Source organism: Macrotis lagotis, chromosome 5 (genome assembly GCF_037893015.1).
Source record: "Macrotis lagotis isolate mMagLag1 chromosome 5, bilby.v1.9.chrom.fasta, whole genome shotgun sequence".
In the NCBI taxonomy this organism is placed as follows: domain Eukaryota; kingdom Metazoa; phylum Chordata; class Mammalia; order Peramelemorphia; family Peramelidae; genus Macrotis; species Macrotis lagotis.
Genome location: NC_133662.1, coordinates 39,884,373 through 39,900,147, shown reverse-complemented (window position 1 = coordinate 39,900,147; position 15,775 = coordinate 39,884,373).

The window sequence follows — 15,775 nt, the reverse complement described above, 5'->3', positions numbered from 1 at the left end:
CCTGATGCTTTGTTGTTATGGATATATTGTTTGTTTCCAAATCCAGAGTTCATAACCTTTTGCCCTTCCTCACCTGAGGTTCCAAGGAGGAACTTAGATCATAGAAGATGTTCAAAAAATTGCCATTTGATGGTTTTTTTTTTAGGTTTTTTGCAAAGCAAATGGAGTTAGGTGGATTGCCCAAGGCCACACAGCTAGGTAATTATCAAGTGTCTGAGACCATTTGAACCCAGGTACTCCTGACTCCAGGGCCGGTGCTTTATCCACTGTGCCACCTAACTACCCTGCCATTTGATTTTGAAAGTCTAAACAAAATGTCAAGAAGCCAATGCTATCCATATTTATGCAGCAATTTGTGTATCACTTCCTATTAAGATAGGTATCACCTTGTGCTTTTATTATATGAAACACACTACTTCAATCTATTTTTCATTTCTTTTGGTAGTATTTAGTCTAAATGTTTTGCCATGTTGATAAGTTAATAAGTAATTTTTGTTAAGTTCGATGTACATTTGAAATTTCTCATTGTTATGATCAATTGTACAGTTCAAAGTGTATAATTTGCCACAGCTGTTTCAAATGCCAACAGATTTAGTTTGCAAACAGTACTTTAACGCAAAATTTAGCTTCAAGGGATGTATGGTTCACACACTAATTGCTGAAAACAGTTTTGAAGGAGGGAAAATGTTATCTAGGTTATTTCCAGAGGCAGAAAAAAAGACATTTGGGAAAATTTAGAACTGCTATTTTTGCGCAGATCTATCAACAGCCTTTCACTTTACTTTCATTCACTCCCCTAAAGACACTGAGTTATGTCAGCATTTTTGAACTTTTACAATTTTAATCTGAAGATTATTACAAGTCCTTCATGAACAAATAATATGTGATTATACACAACCATACATTCTGAAGTCTGGTACTGTTTGATGATCTCTCTGTCATCATAAATGGAGTTTTACAGTAGATTTTCTATGTGATTTGAGGATTTAATCTAACAGAAAGTGAAAATAAAGGAGAGAGAAAAACCAACATATGGGTTTATGAAAAGGGCAGAACAGAAAATGACTTAACTTTCCAAGTAGAAGTATTAGAATTTTTTTCTGGGAATTGATGTCACCAATTTAAAATTGAGAGGCCTTGAAAGGTGAAAAAATTCACACAATCCTGGGATTTTAAAACTCCTCAGGATTTATTATATAAGCCTGAAAAGTTACAGATTAAAACCTTTTCTCCTCCTCGAGTAACTGCAAGCACTTTGAGGACAGGGGTGAATAAGAAAAAACTGTGTGTGTTTGTATGTGTGTGTGTGTGTGTGTGTGTGTGTGTGTGTATGTGTGTGTGACAGAGACAGAGACATCCAGAGATAGAGAGACAAAGTGAGAGACAGAGAGAGACAGAGACAGAGACAGAGACAGAGACAGAGACAGAATCAGAGACAGACATAGAGACAGATATCCCAATGGGGAGAAAGCAGGATTAAGAAGAGAGAGAAAAAGGAAGGGCACTTCTCTTCCAGATGACTTGAACTTCTGTAGTGGACTGGACAAGAATGGCACTTGGGGAGTGATCTAGAACCTGGTTCCAGGTATTCTCCAATAGACTAACCATGTATTGGTGTTTCTTGTCCCAAGGTCCATGGTCTCTAGGTGCAACACATTATTTCCTGTCACATCAAAGCAAACTTGACCCATCAATGGCCAAGGTTCCATAGGCTAGAAACTGAAAGCTGGAGGAAGGAAAAGGAGCCAGGGCCACTCCTATCTTTACAAATTCCACAATGGAGTCACCTCAAATTACAGGAACAGATAACATTTTTCTAAATAGATAAATATTTCTATCTTTCTCCTCAGACAGAATATAACAGTGTAAAAAACTGCAAAATTTGCTTCCAATTACATTACTATGTCCATAACTCCCTGTGTCATATTCCAATAACTCCCTGAATCAAAAGCATTCCTATCACATAAAACAGCTAAATATATATGAAATGAAACTGAAGGTGTTTTGCTTAATCATCCTTGCTACTGGTCTGTAGGCTTTATTGGTAATTGTTTTTTCTTTGAAGTGGACAAAGAGTATTTCTCTGCCTCTGACAGTTTAGTTTTTTCCCCATCTGTCTAATAAATGATGTGACTTAATGAGTCATCCTCTGAGATTCCATTTGCTTTAAGCCCTAACAAATTCCCATGAATATTTAGACAATACTTGGTGAAGGAAATTTCCACACCAGACATTTCCCATATTAATGAAATCATATTTCCAGACTGGAGAAAATATAGACAGCAATTCTCAAAGCATGGTCCAAGGACATCTGGGCATCCCCAAGGCACTTACAGGATATCCACAAGGTCAAAACTATTTTTATAACAATACTAAAATATTCAAATTTGAATATGATGAATATAACTAGATATAACCCACATAAAATGCTCTTTAGGATCCTCAGTTTTTAAGAGTGTAAAGGGGCCCCTCACACTAATATTACTTGAGAATCGCAGAGAGAATTCACATAACAATTAATCATAAATATTGTTAGAGATGCTAGGCAATCTAGTCCAGTTTACTCATCCAGATACTAACATGGTGTATATTGTAGTAGAGGGAGGTATGTGAATGCTTGTATGTGTAGAGGTATAAATATATGTGTGTATGATTAAATATCTATACAGATATATACTTATATGTCTGCATATATACATGTATATATTTATATATACCTACAGAGACAGAGAAAGAGTTAGCATTAGTGGGAGTGTGACAGCATTAGATTCAAAGTAAAAATACAGTTCTGAAATAATCAACAAGTATTAATTAAGCACCTACTTCCTTCATATAATGAGTATATATTTAAGGGGAGAAGATGGTAGAGACAATATATACATATATAATGGCATACAGAAGATTTACAAATGAATACAAGGTAGCTTTGAGAGCAGATTCATGAATTCAAGAAAATTTTCATGTAGGAAGTGATAATTCTGCTAATTTTGAAGAAAACTAAATATTCTAAAATATAGAATGTTCATGTAGTGGAATTAGCATATTCTAGATATTGGGAATAATGTATTTCTCTATAAAATGAATAGGTTGAAATAGATAACTTTTAAGAATCCTTCCAGGCTTAAAGATATGATCTCATGATCAGTTTATAAACTTTAAGTAATCTGTTCAAGTCAGTGATTAGAGAGTGATAAAAGCAGAACCACATAATGGGTGTCTTAATTCTCAGTCCAGTGATTCTTCAACATAGCTTTTTTTTAAGGCCTTTAAAATAACCTGTTTCAAGCCCCTTAAAATAGCTATGCTCTATTAAATACTAAATTGTTGTTTATTAGGCCATTCTTTCCTAGAATTTTTATGGATAGCCTGAAGCTAATTAACACCATTTCCCAAAGTTTAGAGCAGGTGGGAAACCACATTTCCTGAAATTGTAGACAGAGTGCTTTCTTGGGAGACATTTATAGAGTTGGAAAACTAACCCTTCGTGAATTATGTTGTGCTGTAGTATCTTGATTTGTGTGAAAATTTGACTCAGCCATATGGATATTCTCTTCGAAGAAAGAAAGATGACTGGATATTATACATGAAGATTAACTAAACATACATTGGAAATCTGGGCAGAGTGGGTGGTGAGAAAACTAATAATTTTATTTTTAATTAATTTTTATTATATTATTTGGATCCTAAGGGATGTTTAAAAATATAACAATGACAACAAATATAGCTCCTATGAAAATCTACTTTGACTTGTGGCACTTAATAGAGGTAGATTCATTTTTATGAATCTAGAATGTTCTAAAATATGAATGAAACCTTAAGAAATTCACCAGACACACTACTTCTATATGGTTTTGGCAAATTAGTTTAGTTTCCTGAGCATCTAACTTTTTGATCTGAACTCTCAATCCTGTTGAACATGGAGATCTTACTAATGATGAAAAAAATGTACATATTTCAATATCTCTTCCAATTCATGATCTACACACCAGTGAGGACCTCTGCCAAAAGTACCCCATTTATTATACAAACCTTCATAAATATGAAGACACACATAACCATCATATTTATATGTATATTTTCAACTACCTCTCTATCTATCTATCTATCTATCTATCTAATCTATCAACATTGTATCTTCCTGCTTTGAGAGTCTATTCAATTAGTCTTTCTCTTTAGTCTAATTTCTATATGATCATTAACTTTGAGAAAATGGAATGTTCAGGAATAGAGTACTTAGGAAGACTGTGATGGAGAAGAAATTTAAAAATATTTTGCCATGTGGCTTCATTTCATGTTCAAGTAAAGACGTGACTTTGACCCAGAAGTATTTATGGGAAAAAAAGATTTATTCATTTGCTTATTACTATGGTCAACATAGTGAATGAAAGAAAGAAAATAAAGACAAATAAGAGGAGCAGCAACAGCAGTAGCAGTAGCAGCTATCATAAATAGCATAAAGAGGAAGAGCAGTAAGAAGATAAATTGGGAACAACTGGAAGATTCTTGCAACTGAGTTGATAACAACAGCATCCATCAAGGATTAATTCTGGTTTGATACCAAAAGCATTACATGTTAAAGTGTTGGGAAAAAGTGTAAGGGAGCAGTTAAGAGAAGGGGGCTGAGGTAGTTTCCACCATTTCATTGAGTCTGTATCTCAAAGGATCTGAGATATTTCCATTTTTATACCCCTAATAAATCTTTTTTTTTAGGATAACTCTTGGGGTGAGTTTGAGAAAGAAACCAACACATTTTCATCTCAGTAGGGGTTGAAGTGCTAGATAACAACAGTATGGAAATCAGACACCCACAGAATATTCAAGGTGACCAGAGATGCCATATTTCTTTTAAAATTATCTCCAATTCAATGGATCATTTCAGAAGCGAACCAACACACAGGCTATGAATCTTCTATCTACTGGAAAAATAATTTGAGGCTAGAAATACATTCAAAACAAAAGCTAGCTAATTTGACGTTGCATGATATTTTACATGAATTCTCATGGGCTCCCCACATTGAAATACCTCTAAATTCAATTCAAATATTTTAACCACTTAATACCTTCAAGTTACTTTACCTGATGCTGGAGAATAAAAAAAAAGAAAAGAACAAAAAGTTCGTTCATTTGGTTATTCAGTCATTCTCTCCTAGATGACTCTTTCATTTGTTTTCTTCAACAGTAAAATGAATGAGTTGGAATAGATGGTCTCAGGGGTCCAAGCTAATTCTAAATCTGTGATCTTATGGCTCTTCTCAGGTATTAACATTTGTCTTCTGTAAATTCTTTTGTGGGGGTGGAGCCAAGGTGGCAAGGTGAAACTAGCTTGCTCCCGGAGCTTTTCCCAGCATAAAGCTAAATGAAGCCTCTGCACAGATATTAAAGCCACAGAGTCCACCCCCCAAAAAATAAAGGCAAGATTCAAATAAGTTTTCAACAGTAGACTTTATGGAGGTCCTTCAGTAACTCTCTATCTCTTTGGGGGGAAAGGAGAATTAAAACCCAGTTGTGGGGAGAGTGGGAAAGATAGGGAGGCTTTTAAGCTACAGTGCAATACAGGTAAAGGTCCCAAAAGTTTAACAACAGTCTAGGTCCCCAAAGCATGTAGAAAACCAAGAGGGAAGGTTCCAAACAAAGTCTGAACCCCTGAAAACATGGAGCAAAAGACAGGACTGGGTTGGGAACAAAACAGTGCACAGTCAGAACTGGACATAAAGGATGAAACAAACCTCTGCAAAGGCTAGGCCTGGACTGCATAGGCAACATCTTGGTCAACAACAAGCCAGGGATCAGAACCCAGCCACAGCATAAAATGTTTGGCTCCATACTCCCTATACCCCAGAAGTAGAGCTAAAAGAAAAATGATGAGTAGAAAAGGTAAAAGAGTACTCACTATAGAAAGCTACTATTCACATAAAAATTATAACATTGCTACTTCAGAAGAAGAAAGCAGTGAAACATTACCTACAGGAGAAGTCTCAAAAAAGACTATGAGTTGGACTCAAATTGAAAAGTTCACAGAAGAGCTTAAAAAAGAATTTAAAAACCAATGAACAGAGGAAGAAGAAAAACAGAAAAAAGAAATGTGTCATGCAGGAAAATTATGAAAAATTGCCCAAAATTCAACCCCTTTAAAAATAAAAATAACAAGGGGCAGCTATGTCATGCAGTGGATAGAGAACCAGCCCTGGAGTCAGGAGCACCTGAGTTCAAATCCAGCCTCAGACACTTAATAATTACCTAGCTGTGTGGCCTTGGGCAAGCCACTTAATCCCATTGCCTTGCCAAAAAAAAAAAACCCTTAAAAAATAAAAAATAAAAAAATAAAAATAAAAATAAAAATAACAAGCTAGAAAAGGAATGCAACTCAGCAAAGAGCAAAATTAACAAACTAGAAAAGGAAACAAAAACCTAACTGAAGAAAATAAAACCCTATAAATTAGAATTGAACAAATAGAAGTCAATGAATCTATGAGTCTACAAGACTCTATCAAATGAAGTAAAATGGATGGAAAAAAATGAAGAAAATGTAAAGTACCTTTTTTTAGGAAAACCAAAAGACCTGGAAAATACATCCAAGAGAGATAATTTGCAAATTATTGTAGCACTGGGAAGCCTAGATCAAAATAAGAACCTAGAAAACATATTTCAGAAAATTATCAGGGAAAATTATCCAAATCTGCTATAGCAAGAAGACATTATAATAATTGAAAAAAGTACACAAAACTCCTCCAGAGAGAGACCCTAGGATCAAAACTCCAATGGCTACCATAGCCAAATTCCCCAAATTCTCAATTAAAGGAGAAATTACTACAAGTAACACAAAAGACACAATTTCAATATAAAGGAAACACAATCAGACTTACACAGGACTTAATAGTTTCAACACTGAAGGACAGGAGGACCTGAAATACTATATATCAAAAGACAAAGAATCTTGAATTACAACCAAGAATTTATTACCCTGTAAAATTCAGCATAATCTGTCAGTGGAAAAGATGTATATTCAATGAAATAGAGCACTTCCAAAATTTTCTGATTAAAAAGTGCAGAACAGAACATAGAATTCAATATCCAAATATAAGATTCAAGAGATGCATCAAAAGGTAAATGAGAAGGGTTAAAAAAAAGTTGGTCAAGAACATCAAATTATAAACAACTCTTTAAGGGAATATATAACTTTTGTAACTCTTGAAGATTGTATTTTCTAAGGACAGTTAAAGGTTGAAAAATAATTGAATACACTGGATTTAGAGGATATGGCTATTGTTTTCCATTGAACAAGATGACACCACTATATTTGACACAAAAAGCCTAGAGGAAAAGTTGGGGTGTTTAAATTTATATGTCTCAGTTTCCTTTCCCTTACATAGTACATTCTCTAATAAATACTATGCTGGATGAGCCAGAGTTAGCGTCTCCCATACCTTACAAACAAGTGTAAAGTTTTTAAGAGAGACCTTCAGAGCAGGTAGAGCACTTAGAGACTCTAGTTCATTAAATCAGAAGTGACTTAGGCACAGAGGGTGGGTACCAACTTAGAAGGGTACGAACTCATACTTCAGTTAACAAGGATTTAAGTTCCATGATTGGGGAACTAAAAGGTGGGGGAATGTGGGAGACAGTATGCTTGGGCAGGGTGGGGGTACAAATGGTTTGTGAAAGATTTGGCCTGGCTTTCCATGATGCTTTGGCTCATGAGGATTGTATGTACTTGGAGGGTAATTGAAAAGGGGAGGAGGTATGAAATGATGTTAATTTGATATGATTCATGTCTCCTGAGAGTTGTATTTCTAATGAGACAGAAGAGGGGTGGGTGGTTAGTGACTATAAGACAATGCTGTGAATCAAACAAGCGTTCAATCAATCAAATTTTTCTTTGATTGACAGTTCTTTGAGTTTAACAAGAATCAAGCAATACATTAATCAACCTTTGATTAACGGTACTTTGATAGAACTTGGAAAGTACATCTATTGATAAATAACACCAGATTGGGGACACCTAGAAGGCACAGTAGATAAGGCACCGGCCTTGGAATCAGTAGGACAGGAATTTGAATCCAACTTCTGATACTTTCTAGCTGTGTGACTCTGGGCAAATTACTTAACCCTTGCAGCCCCATATTAAGGGCCATCTACAATCATCCTGGTATATTACTGACTACTGGCCCCTGATGTCTCTAGAGGAGAAAGTGAGACTGCTAATTTAGCACAGAACCCCCACACTCAAATCCAATTCATGTGCTTGTCATAGCATCACCTCCCTGATGTTGTGGTCTTCAAAAAAGAAGGACAAACAAAAAATACCAGGTGAAGAGGCAAAAAAAAAATGTTATTACCATGGCAGGAACAAGGGAGAGTGTGTGAATTTAGAGTAAATTCTATTCGATAGATTTGGCTAAGAGAAGGAACAAAATACATTTCCCATTTGAGTTTAAAAATCTATCCAACTCTATAGGGAAAGGGGTGAGGGAAGGGGCGGGGGAAATGGAAGAAGGGACCCGGTAAGAAAGAAGAGGAAGGTATAAGTGAAAATAAACTGAAAGTTAAAATTTAAAAGAAAAATTAAAGGGCATTGGGAATAAAGCTTTGATGAGAAGGAATAATAGGAAAGAAAGAGAAAAATATTAATTGGGAAAGATAGCCTAGAGTGAAATACAGAATTAGTAATCTTAACTGTAGATGTGAATGTGATGAACTCTACCATAAAATGGAATAGGATAGCAGAATGTACAAAAAATCCACAATTCTACAATATGTTAAATACAAGAAACACATTTGAAGCAGAGAGATAAAGAGGAAAGGTAAAAAGGCTGTAGCAAAATATATTGAGCTTCACCTGAAGTAAAAAAAAAAAAAAATCAGGGGTGGTGATCCAGACCTCAGATGAAATAAGAACAAAAATCAATCACATTAAAAGGAATAAGGAGGGAAATAGCATCTTATTAAAAGGCACCATAGGCAATAAAGTTACCTTTATTTTTTATTGGTATTTCATTTTTCCAATAGATATTATGAAAATTTTTCAACATGCATCACCCTTCCTTCCAACCCTCCCTCCCCTCTGCAGCTAACAGTCAGATTAATATTGAACATACACGTGAGTATTAAACATGTTTACAGATTAGTAATTTTTTGGCATGAGGAATTAAAAGTAAGGGAAAGAAATATGTGAGATAGATTTTTTAAAAAATAGTGAATATGATATTCATCAGATTCTGAAGGATTTATTTTTTGTTTTCTTTCATTTTGTTTTATTTGGTTTTTCTTCCTCTAGATGGGGATAGCATTGTTTGTGGATGGTCTAAGAGGGTTGTCCTTACTTTCTGAAATGTTGAGAGCAGTTGTATCCATCAGAATTGATCATCTCAAATGTTGTTAATGTATATATTGATCTCTTGTTTCTGCTCTATTTACACAGTATCACTTCCTGTAATTCATTCATGCTTCTCTGAACCCTTTATGGTTTCTTTTAAAACAATAGTATCCTATAATATTCATGTACCATAACTTCTTTAACCATTCCCCAATTGATGGACATCCCCTCAATTGTCAATTCTTTGCCACAACAAAAAAGAGCTGCTATGAATATTTTGGGACATGTGGGATTTTCCCCATTTTTATGATTTCTTCTAGATATAAGCATAGAATTAAAATTGCTGGATCAAATGATATGAACAGTTTTATTGTTCTTTGGAAACAATATTACAAGAAACACATTTGAGCAGAGAGATACACACATGGTAAAGGCAAAATGTCTATAGCAAAATATATTTTGCGTCGGTTGTAGTAAAGGAATCAAGGTTTTGTTCTGGATTCATATTGCTCTAAGAATGTTTGGATCCCTTCACAACACCAACAGCAATGCATTAATGTCCCAATCCTCTCACATTGATCATTTTACCTTTTTTGTCATTTTAGATAATCTGTTAGGTGTGAGATGGTAATCTGTTGTAGCTTTAGTTTGCATTTCTCTAATTGAAAAGGATTTGGGGCATTTTTTTCATATGACCATATATATACATATATATATATATATATATATAATTTTAATTTCTTCATTTGAAAACTATCTCTTCATATCCTTTGACCATTTATCAATTGAGGAATGACTTAAGACCTTACAAATTTCATGTAGTTCTCCATATATTTTAAAAATGAGACCTTCATCAGAAATCTTGGTTGTGAAGATTTTCCCCCAACTTTCTGCTTTCTTTCTAATTTTGATAGCATTGATTTTATTAGTGCAAATTGTTTTTTTATTTAATATAGTCAGAATCATTTATTTTGCATTTTATAATATACTCTATTGTTTGGTCATAAAATTGTCCGTTTCCATAGATCTGATAGATTGATTATTTCTTGGTCTATTAATTTATCTATGGTGGTGCATTTTATGTCTAATCCTGTACCCATTTTGACATTATTTTGGTTTATGGTGTGAGATGTGGATCTATGCCTAGTTTTCGCCATATTATTTTCTAATTTTCCCAACAATTTTTGTTAAATAGTGAGTTCCTATCTCAGAAGCTGATGTCTTTGGTTTTGTCAAATAGGAGATTGTTGTAGTCATTTACTCTGGTTTCTTTGTAACTTATAATCCACTGATCCAGTACTCTATTTCTTAACCAGTACCAGGCAGTTTTTATGACTGCCATTTTACAGCACAATTTTAAATCTGGTTTAGCTAGGCCACCTTCCTTTACATTTTTTCCCATCAGTTCCCTTGCTATTCTTGTGTGTTTTTTTGCTCCAAATGAATTTTGTTATTATTTTTTTGTCTAGCTCGATTTGGTAGTTTGATTAGTATGGAACTGAATAAATAATTTAATTTGGTAAGAATTGTCATTTTTATTTTATTTGTTTGACCTAACCATGACCATTTGGCATTTTTTCAATTATTTAGATCTGACTTTATTTGGTGAGAAGTGCTTTATAATTCTGTTCATACGATTTGGGGGTTTATCTTGGGAGATAGATTCCAATGTATTTGATGTTTTCCATAGTTATTTTAAATGGAATTTCTCTATCTCTTGCTCTTGGGCTTTGTTTCATATATATATATATAAATGTTGATTTATGTGGGGGATTATTTTATGTTCCGCTACTTTGATGAATTTGCTAATTGTTCCAATGAGTTTTTCTAGATTATTTTCTTAGGTTCTCTAAATGTACCATCATATCATCGGCAAAGTGTGAAAGCTTTACTTCCTCATTGCCAATTCTGATTACTTCAATTTCTTTTTCTTCTTTTATCACTCAAGCTAATATTTCTAAAACTATATTGAATAGTAAGGGGTATCCTTGTTTCACCCCTGATATATTGGAAATGCTTAATATTTACTCCCAATTCATATACTATTTGTTGATGATTTGAGATAGATGCTCCATATTATTTTAAGGAAAACTCCACTTATTCCTAAACTTTCTAGTATTTTTAATAGAAATGGATGTTGAATTTTATCAAAGGTTTTTTCAAAAACAGTTGAGATAATCATATGATTTATGCTGGTTTTGCTATGGATATATAAAATAAAGTTGAATGTTTTCCTAATCTTGAGCTATCCTTTGCTTACCTGGTATAAATCCTGCCAGATCATGGTGTACTATCTGAGTATTATTTACTGTAATCTCATTGCAAAAATTTTAGTTACGAATTTTGCATCAATGTTCATTAGGGAGATTGCTCCATAATTTTCTTTGTTTTTGCTTTTCTTGGTTTTGTTATCAGTACTATGATGATGTCATAAAAAGAAATTTGGCAGAACTCTTATTTTTTTTTACTTTATGAAAAATAGGAATTGCTCCATAAATATTTTGTAGAATTCATTTTTAAATACATATGGACTTGAAGACTAATTCTTAGCGAGTTTATTGATAGTTTCTTTAAATTCTTTGTTTGAAATGGGTTTAAGTAGGTCATTTTCCCTACTGTTAATCTGGACAGTTCACATTTTTCTAAATATCCATTTCTTTCAGGTTATCAAGTTTATTGGCATACAGTTAGACAAAATAGCTCTGAATTATCTCTTTAATTTCCTCCTTGGTGGTTAGTTCCCTCTTTCATTTTTTGATACTGGTAATTTGGTTATCTTCTTTCTTTTTTAAATCAGATTAACCAAACATTTATTTTTTTTTCATAAAACCAATTCTTAGTTTTACTTATTAGATCAGTGGTTTTCTTGCTTTTGATTTAGCTAATCTCTCCCTTGATTTTCAGAATTTCTAATTTGGTATTAATTGGTGATCTTTAATTTGATGTTTTTCTAGCTTTTTTTTAGGTTTTTGCAAGGTAAACAGGGTTAAGTGGCTTGCCCAAGGCCACACAGCTAGGTAATTATTATGTGTCTGAGACCGTATTTGAACCCAGGTACTCCTGACTCCAGGGCCAGTGCTTTTTCCACTATGCCACCTAGCCACCCCCTTTTTTCTAGCTTTTTATGTTACAAACCCAACTCAATTTTTTTCCTCTTTCTCTTTTATATTCATATAAGCATTTAGAAACATAAAGTTTCCCCTCAAAACTGTCTGTGATGCATCCTAAAAATTTTGGTATGATGACTCATTATTATAATTTTCTTGGATATAATTTTTAATTATTTCCATCATTTATTGCTTGATCCACTATTTCAAAATTAAGTTATATATTTTCCAATTAATTTTTTACTTATTTTCCCCATGACCTTTATTACATGTAATTTTTATTGTATCATGGTTTGAGAAGTATGCATTTATTATTTCTGCCTTTCTGCTTTTGATTATAAGGTTTTTATTCCTTAGAACTTGTTCAATTTTGGTATAGGTGTCATGTCCTGCAGAGAAAGAGGTGTATTTTTACTATCCCCTTTAGGTTTTCTCCAAAGGTTTATCATATAAATGTTTTCATTCATTTTCTTAATTTCCTTCTTGTTTATTCTGTGGTTTTCTTTCTTTAGTGCTGAGAGAGGGAGGGTAAGGCCCCCATAATTAAAATTTTGCTATGTTTCTCTGTAATCCACTCAACTTTTCCCTAGTAATTTGGATGCTATAACATTAGGTGTATACATGTTTACTAATGATATAGTTTCATGACCTATGGTGCCTTTTATGGAGTTATAATTTCCTTCCTTATCCCTTTTGATGAGATCTACTATTTTTGCTTTTGCATGATCTGAGATCAGGATCACTACTCTTGATATTGTTACTTCGGTAAACTTTCTCTGTCAGATCCATGGAAAGGGGTGAAATTTATTATCAGCAAGAGATAGAATACATTATAATTTGCAGAATGAATGATTTTCATTATATTAAATTAAAAAGGTTTTGCACTAATAAAACCAATGTTGCAAAAGTCAAAAGGAAAACAGAAAGCTAGGAAACAATTTTCACAGGTAGGAGTTCTGATAAAGATTTCATTTCTAAAATATACAAAGAATTGCAATAATTTATAATTTATAAGGTTGTAAGTAATTCCCCAATTGATAGGTGGACAAAGGTTATGAGTGAAGAAATTAAAGCAATATATGATCAAATAAAACTGCTCCAAAGCATTACTTGATTAGAAAAATTCAAATTAAACCAACTAAGAGTTCTACCTCACACCTATCAGATTGGCTAAGATGAAAAAAAGGGGAAAACAATCAATGTTGAGACTGAGGATTGGGATATTAATGCATTTTGTGGAGTTGTGAACTGATCCAAATATTCTGGAGAGCAATATGGAATTATGCCCAAAGAACAATAAAACTCTTCATACCCTTTGATCCAACAATTCCAATACTTGGCCTATACCCACAGGAAATCATAAAAAATGGGAAAGATCCCACAGTTTCCAAAAATGTCCCCATAGCAGTTCTTTTTTGTAGTAGCAATGAATTGGAACTTGAGACTGTGCCCATCAATGACTGAACAAGTTATGGTATGTGAATATTATAGAATACTTTTGTCTATAAGAAACCATAAATGATCAGACTTTAGAGAAGCATGGAATGAAATACAGGATCTGATGCTGAGGGAAGGCAGTACAGTCATGAAAATATTATACAAATTAGCATCAATATTGTGACTTGAGCAACCTTTATGAATGTAGTTCCTATAAGTAGTTCTGAGGTCTAGGATAATCTGGAGAGACCTTTTATGGACAGTGCTATCCACATCCAGAGGAACAACAACAAAAAATATAAGTAAGCCCTACAGAATTTGAATGAACACTACATTCATTTTTTAAAAATTTCACTTATGGGGGAGGCTAGGTGGCACAGTGGATAGAGCACAGGTCCTGGGTTCAAATCTGGCCTTAGACAAATAATAATTACCTAGCTGTGTGGCTTTGGGCAAGCCACTTAACCTCACTTTCCTTGCAAAAGCCTAAAGATAATTCTCTTATAGACTTCTGGGCAAGATGGTGGAGAGAAACCAGGCACTGTGCTAAGGTCTCCTAACTTTCCCTCAGAAATAATATGAAATAAACCTCTTAACAGAAATTTGATTGACAAAACCCAGAAAAAGAAGGTAGGAGAAAAATATCTATCAACAAGTCCTGACTCAGGGGAGCGTAGGTGAACCAAAGGCAGAGAGTAAAGAGCCAACCCAGGGATGGCAGGGTAAAGCTGGAGGACCAACCTAAGGAATGGAAGTTTTGACTGGGGGAGTGGTGCTCTATGGTGATCCAGGCTGGAAGGCGAGTTCCAGCACAGGGAGTTGTGAGGGTCCATGAGCTCCATATTCTTCCCAGAACAAAAACAGTAATAGCCATGCCACACACTCCCCCAGGTTAAGGCATGGTCAGTAGAGCTTCCTCAAATGAATAGGGAGATTAACTACCTCACTAATGACATACCCAACATTGTTCATGGATAACAGTATCCAGTTGCACCCCCAACCCCTCCAGACCAAGGGAGAGGGCCTCAAATCAAGGTCACAGACACTCCAGAGAAAGCAACAAGGATCTGCTACTGGCCAGTCCACCTGGAGTTACTAAACCCCGTGAACAAAGCCTCTAGGATTTTCCACATCAAGGATATGTGAACCAGCCCCCACACAGCACAAGATCTTAGGAAAATGAAGACAGGCCAGTGAAAAGGAAGACCCATAGAAAACTACCTAGAAGGCAAAGATACTAACCTAGAGAGATCTAGAACTTCTGAGGAGAATATAAATTTGTTTCCATCCCAGAAAGACTTCCTAGAAGAAACCAGGAAGGAGATTACAAAAAGCAATTGGAAAAATCGGGCAAAGAATTTCAAGAGTAAATTAACACCTTGCAAGAAAAAAATTAACATGTTGCAACAAGAAAACAAATCCTTGGAAAATACATTTGGATAAATGCAAAAAGAAAATATTTCTTTCAAAACCTCAATTGGGCAAATGAAAACCTCCTTCAAAAATAGAAATGACCAATTGGAAAACGTGTATGAAGAAAATTTGTCTCTTAAAAAAAAAAGAATGGAATCTGTGGAAACTAATGACTTCATGAGACAACAAGAATCTGTTAAACAAACAAAAAAATCAAAAAATAGAAGAAAATGTAAAGTGCCACATTGTCAAAACCACTGACCTCAAGAATAGATCCAGAAAGGACAATTTAAGAATCAGTGACTTCATGAAAATATTAACGAAGGAAAAAAAACCTAGATTTCAATATTACAGGATATAGTGATGGAAAATTGTGTGATATTGTGGAAGCAAAGGGCAAAATAGTTATTGAAAAAATACATCAATCCTCTCTGGAAATGAATCCTAAAATGAAAACAGCAAGGAATATTGTAGCAAAATTTCAGAATTATCAGATAAAAGAGAA